General features: G+C 44.7%; 1 long non-coding RNA gene across 1 annotated transcript; it reads right to left on the bottom strand.

Annotated features, from left to right (window-relative positions):
- Positions 1-4,293: 4,293 nt before the first annotated feature.
- On the bottom strand, positions 4,294-5,027 carry LOC138918937 (uncharacterized). The gene is made up of 2 exons (XR_011428706.1): positions 4,910-5,027; positions 4,294-4,628 (listed from the first exon to the last, which is right to left on the bottom strand). It is a non-coding gene; the product is annotated as an uncharacterized lncRNA (long non-coding RNA).
- Positions 5,028-5,812: the final 785 nt, after the last annotated feature.

The following is a 5,812-nucleotide window of genomic DNA, read 5'->3' as shown; positions in this document are numbered from 1 at the left end:
TATACATTGATAGAGCTAATTGATTTGATTAGGTCTAAGATAGTCTCACGGAAGCTGATTAAAATATGAATTTAAATTCTACCATCTCTTTATGGAAAATTCGCACAAGCACCATTTTTTAAAAGGCTCATTTCTTATCTTTTATTTTAGAAAATGAAAAATATATTTTCCTAGTATTACCAAGAAATGCCACAGGACCCACCCAGCTCCCAGGCTACTCATTGTCCTTTCTCTTAATTGCTTTGACGTCATTCCAAGTCGCGAGTTTGCACTTAACGTACGCTCGATAAACCCTGCCAGCCTGAAGGATGGCAGTCTGTCTTACATTCCTCAGCCTGTGAAGCATTTTTTTTCTGCTTCACATGCCTAAAGGGGCAAAGGTCAACCTCCTCAGCTGCAGATGAGGTCATTCCTGCTGACGGTCTGCAGCTGATCACAATAAAAACAGGGTCTCCCACTAGACCCGTCCCCCTGCTGGGGAGCAGTGATGTCATCTCTGGTGAGACAGGATGAGATGTGCAACTTGTTTTAAATTGAACCACATAAATTTTTATTCCGACTTCACTGCAACCTTTTATTTATTTTAGCAGAAGGACTAGTTTGGTCATCATTTCAAACTAAAAAACAAAGATAAATGAAATAAAGGGAGCTTATATTTTACAAGTAGTCTTTCATTCCTATTAGGTTGGGGTAGATGAAATTGCTGCTTTTCTGTGTCAAAATGGTTGAATGTTGGCAATCTCATACGGTTCATCCTAATTCTTGCAAAGCACCTCCCTCCAGGAATAGTCCATGTTCTCATGAGTCACGGAGTCAGGCAGACCTTAGTTCCAGTTCCTGCTCTGCCATTACTAGCTGGGTGACCTCAAAAACTTTAGAGTAACTTTCTGAGCCCTTATTTACTCAAGTTTTTAAACTGTAGAAAGGAATATGCTATTTATATTATGTTATTTAAAATGTAGAAAGAACACAGGGGTAAATTTAACATGTATGAAGTGCCAAGAAGACCACGTGCCCACAGGAGGCATTCAGTCCCCAGCGTTGGCAGCCACAGCAGTAACACAGGTGGTGGCGTGGCACAGGTCCCCTAACCGAAGCCCCTGGGACCAGATGTGCTTTAAAATTCATAACTTTCCAGATCCTACAAAGGTACCAAAGTGCTTCTACTCAGGACTAGCTATATAATTTGCAGGGCCCTGTGCAAAATGAAAAATGCCAGACCTCTTGTTCCAAAATTATTAAAGATTTCAAGAGGGTGACAGCAGAGCTTTAAGCAGGACTTTCTAAGTGTGGGGCCCTCGTGTGACAGCCCTGCTTACACGATATCTCAGTTTATACCCACAGCCAGGGGCTGAGAACAGTAATGAAACACATTGACATTTCTCTAGTGAAATGTGCGAATATTCATATCAAGTGGGAGAAATAAAGACTGTAGATATCCTCGTGGCAGCTCAGGTCAGACCGACCACCAGAGTTCATCATACACTTAAGAAAAACTTAATGCTCTCAGAGCTTTTTGCATTTTGCGATTCCAGATAAGGTATTGGGGTGGTATTTGCATTGCATTTTCCAGGCCAGTCACACATTGGGCATTTATGTGACAGACCTAAAGGACCATCAGAGGACATTGGGGCCGAGGGGAACTGGGTTTGGATTCTGTTTTGATCCATGTTGGTTGTGAGACCTCAGGCAGGACATTGGGGCAGCAGTGCAGTGTGGTTCTCACTTCAGTGGAAGGAAGCCAGGCTGGGGGTGAGGAGGGGTGAGAGAAACCAGTGCCTTTATTTATAAGTAGTGGTGGTTGACTGGGCAGCAGGCTTCTAAAATCAACAACAAAACAACCAAAACAAATCCCTACAATTTGACTTCCTTCTACTGAGTGGAGTTCTGCGTTCATACGCTTTCCTCTGACGCCTTTTCATCCTTGTGTCAACCTGTCATGCTGACATACTTTCTTCACAAATGTGCACAAAATGCAGAATGAGCTCAGACAGTCACTGTGCCTCCTGCCCCAGCCCTGTCTTTGGTTAGAGTTGAGGCTATGGAATAATAATGGGTACCAGTTATTGAAATTCACCATTTCTGTGAACAAAGGGCAGATGAACCCATGAACAGTAGGGGCTTGCATCTGGGCTTCCTATGAGTGGATGTGATTTATTTATCACGAGCTAGATACACTAGTAATGTCCCCTAATTACCCAGTAGAATGATGCCTGAGGTAAGCAGTTTTAATGAAACAAAACTAAATATAAGTATATATTTATATTTTCCTCACAATGCATAAAGAAATCAGGTGATTTTAATATGTATAATATTCATTATGTTATTAATATATAATGTTGTTAGGATATAAAATAAATGGGCAGAATTTTTAACAACTTAAGAGGATAGAATTTAAGTGGAAAATTGAAAACCAGAATTGAACAAAATTAGATGCATACACATGCACCAGAAAAAAATTACTGGTTTTTAATATCCTTACAGAATAAGAAATAAGACAGTTGATGGAACTGTCCTCATAGAACGCAAACTCTGCCATCATTTCAAGCACGCTGGATGGAGAGGATTAAGGGCAGGACCCATATTTCACACCTTTGCTTCCTGGGGAATGAGGCTGCCTAAGAGAGAGGCATGACCAGCTACTGCTCTTTTCCACAAGCTGCGTGTGCAATTGTGTTATCATTCAACAGAAGTTCAAAGTAGGAAAATATCTTATTACAGGTGGGGACACTCCAAGAAATTTCTGGATTGTTAGAGTGAACAGAAATATTCAGAAACGAGCCTGTTTACCTTAAAATATCTGAATGCCAGATGCAAAATGTTTGAACATAAGTCCCTCACTTAATAAGCAGAGATGAACACAGTCTTGTGGTCACTGACAAGAAAGGGGTGGATTTATTTGATAAGAACTGCAGATGAGTACTCTTCCTGGGTGAGAGAAGTTCGGATGGACTGCAGACTCCAAACCAACAACATAAGCGCCATCAGAAGCCTTGTAAATGGTATCAACAATACAAGATGGGCTTTAAAAAAATACCGAATAGGCCTCCTAAAAGAATAACGTTTTACCACCAAATTCCCTCGGTCCAGGGCCGCAGGAGAATGTGCCTCTACTAGATGCCTGTAACATTTCCCCCTTCGCTTCTCAGGCTGGAGAGGCTCCACAGCCATCTCCAGTGACCGTCCCCTCCAGGCCTGATGCTGCACACAGTCACCGATTCTAACAGCTTTCTCTCTTTTATCTTCCATAAGGTTAAGGGTTTCCAAAAGCCATTAGGACCCAAGAGAGTAAAACCAACCAAACGAAGAAGCATAAAATCTCCACAAACATAAGGAATCTGCATGGTTAAATTTCTTCTCCAAAGTCGCCTGCACCCCAATTCCATGTGGCTCTGCCTTCGGTAGGCACCCGTTAGACGCCTCTGCTCTCCCCTTCCGGGGAGAGTAACAGAATCCCCCGTCTGCTGAGCCGCTTGTGCATTTCGTGGGAAGCGTAGGATGCTGTGACCTCCTTCAGAATTCTGTACTAACTTTTTACGGGGGAAGCCTCCTGCTTCCAATGTCTAGAACTGTGGAATCTCTAAATATGCTTTCTTTTTTTGTCACGGTCTTCCTCTTTCCAGTTTCTTAACATGGTTTTGGTTTCACTCCTCAGTCTTTCTCTTCGGTTTTGCCTGCGACTTCTGCTGTACAAATTTAATCGTAAGAACAGCCAGACTTCTGTAGCACTGACTCTGCCAGCACTCAGCCAGCCTCACGGCCTCTCTCTGTGGGAGGGTCATGACTGTCGTCTCCATCTTCAAAGTGAGAGATGGAGTCAGGGAGGTTAGACACCCGGCTCCAGGGGGCAGCACTGAGCAGCGCAGAGCCCTGACTCCATGGCAGCCCGCTGCTTCCAAATCCTGCTTCTGCCTGCCCCGCAGCGCTCCCACCTACCCGCTTCCCTCTGGAGGGTGTTGTCCTCTGTGCCTTTGGTCCTGGGTCATTTTATCCCCCCGTGTTTAGAGTCTTCAATTCTCATAAAAAAACAGAAATAAGTGCTAAAATATTTGGAAGCCCTTTTTAACTTTTCTGGGGTGAGATATTTTCCAGCTCTATCACCATGGACTTAACAGTCCCCGAACCCCAGGAGCCTCCCTGATGTGCAATCCGGGGATTTTAATAACCGCCCTGCGCTGTTATCATGACAGCAGATATTACACAAGCACAGCGGGGCCCATTCATCCAGCTGCTGCGATGGGCCTTCCTACTCGGCTCCCTAACTCCAGAATCTTAATGGTCAGTGAGGGTCCATCCAGTCCAAGAATCTATTTATTAGTACCTGGAGAGGATCTTGATTTTAGAACTTTGGGAATACAAAATTTTTTTTTGAGAATCATCACGTTCTCTGTTTAATTACATACAGGTTCTTATTCATAAAATACACCTATCAGTTTATCGCCTCGGCTCCAAGTTCACTCTCCAGTACCCGCTCTGGGATATCGGCAGGGCGCTTTTCGGTCCTGGTGACTCCTGGGAACATGGATGCTCACATTCCTTCACCCTGTGACCCCTCCTGTGTAGGACACTGCAGGATGCAGCTCCTCTTCATGAAACCAGTTTCTTAACCTTTTGCAGTGTCAGAAATGCTGGAAAAGAAAGCCATAAAATTATGGTGATAGTCAGTGGAAGACAGTGAGACATTTTAAAATCCATAGTTCCTGAAGGACAAATCATGAATGTCCATGCATTCGAGCTCTCTGTTGACTGAGAATGGCTATTTATCTCCCACAGGGAGGAGCCGGTGAGGAGCCACGGAGAGTGGAGAATAAGCCTTAGCCTGGGGGACCTGCCGAAGGAGCGGGTGGTGCGTGGGTGAGGGGAGCCCCCTTCCCTTTGCCTCTCTCGCCAGCCCCGCGTGGCTCCTGACCGCTCTCGGATGACTCTCCTCTGGTAGCACGATGTCCCACGTGCTCCTTTCTGCTCCTGCAAAACAGCTACGCAGTGGGCACACTAGAGCATGGCCCTGCCTTAAACACTCTGTAAATGAGAAAGACGGGGAAGAAACATCCGTCTCTGGCTTACGTCACGGAAGAATTATGGTGAAAAACATGGCATAAGGAGATTCGCGTTTTTTCCTAGGACAGTATTCCCTCTGCTGGTGAAAGCCTGGAACTTCCCCCACGAATGCAGCTTTATAAAGAAGCAGCCGACCGGGACTGTCGTTTCTGTATTCCAGGGAACACTTGGCGTTTTCTTGCACACCACGTGTTGTTTTAGAGTCTGACAAAACCTCCAAGGAAATCACCAGTTACGTCTTTTTTTATTTTCCTACATATTCAATTCTGAAGTTTTCTCTTCCCCAAACGAAAGCTTCGTGTCTGAGGAGAGACTGCGTTTATTTACTAAATGAGCATCTCTCTCCCAGGGTGTGGTTTATTTTCCATAGAGCCCAACGTTATGATTTAGAAGGAAGCTCTCCCAGTGTGGTCCCTGGAGATGCTCTCTTGGTCTCACAGAGAATTAAAGTGCAATTGTGTCCCAGAGGCGAAAAGTGATAGATATCTGTGTCCAATTCAGTCGACTTAATAAGATCCTTGTGACCTACACTTGAGGCTGTCCTACTCATTTCTGCCTTCGGAGGAAGCTTACGTCAGCGGTCCTGGAGGAAGCGGCCTGTTCTAGTGACTCACCTGGGAAAGCCGCGAGGAGACGCCTCCTTGGGCTCAAAGAGGATGCCAGAGCCCTCCAAGGGTCACACAGCTAACACTAGTGTGATTTTTGCACTGATATTTAACACACTAAGAAAGTAAGAAATAAATGTAAATAGAAG

This window comes from Equus caballus, chromosome 19, assembly GCF_041296265.1.
Source record: "Equus caballus isolate H_3958 breed thoroughbred chromosome 19, TB-T2T, whole genome shotgun sequence".
Taxonomy (NCBI): Eukaryota; Metazoa; Chordata; class Mammalia; order Perissodactyla; family Equidae; genus Equus; species Equus caballus.
The sequence above is the reverse complement of the archived record's forward strand: the minus strand, read 5'-3'. Positions and strand labels throughout refer to the sequence as shown.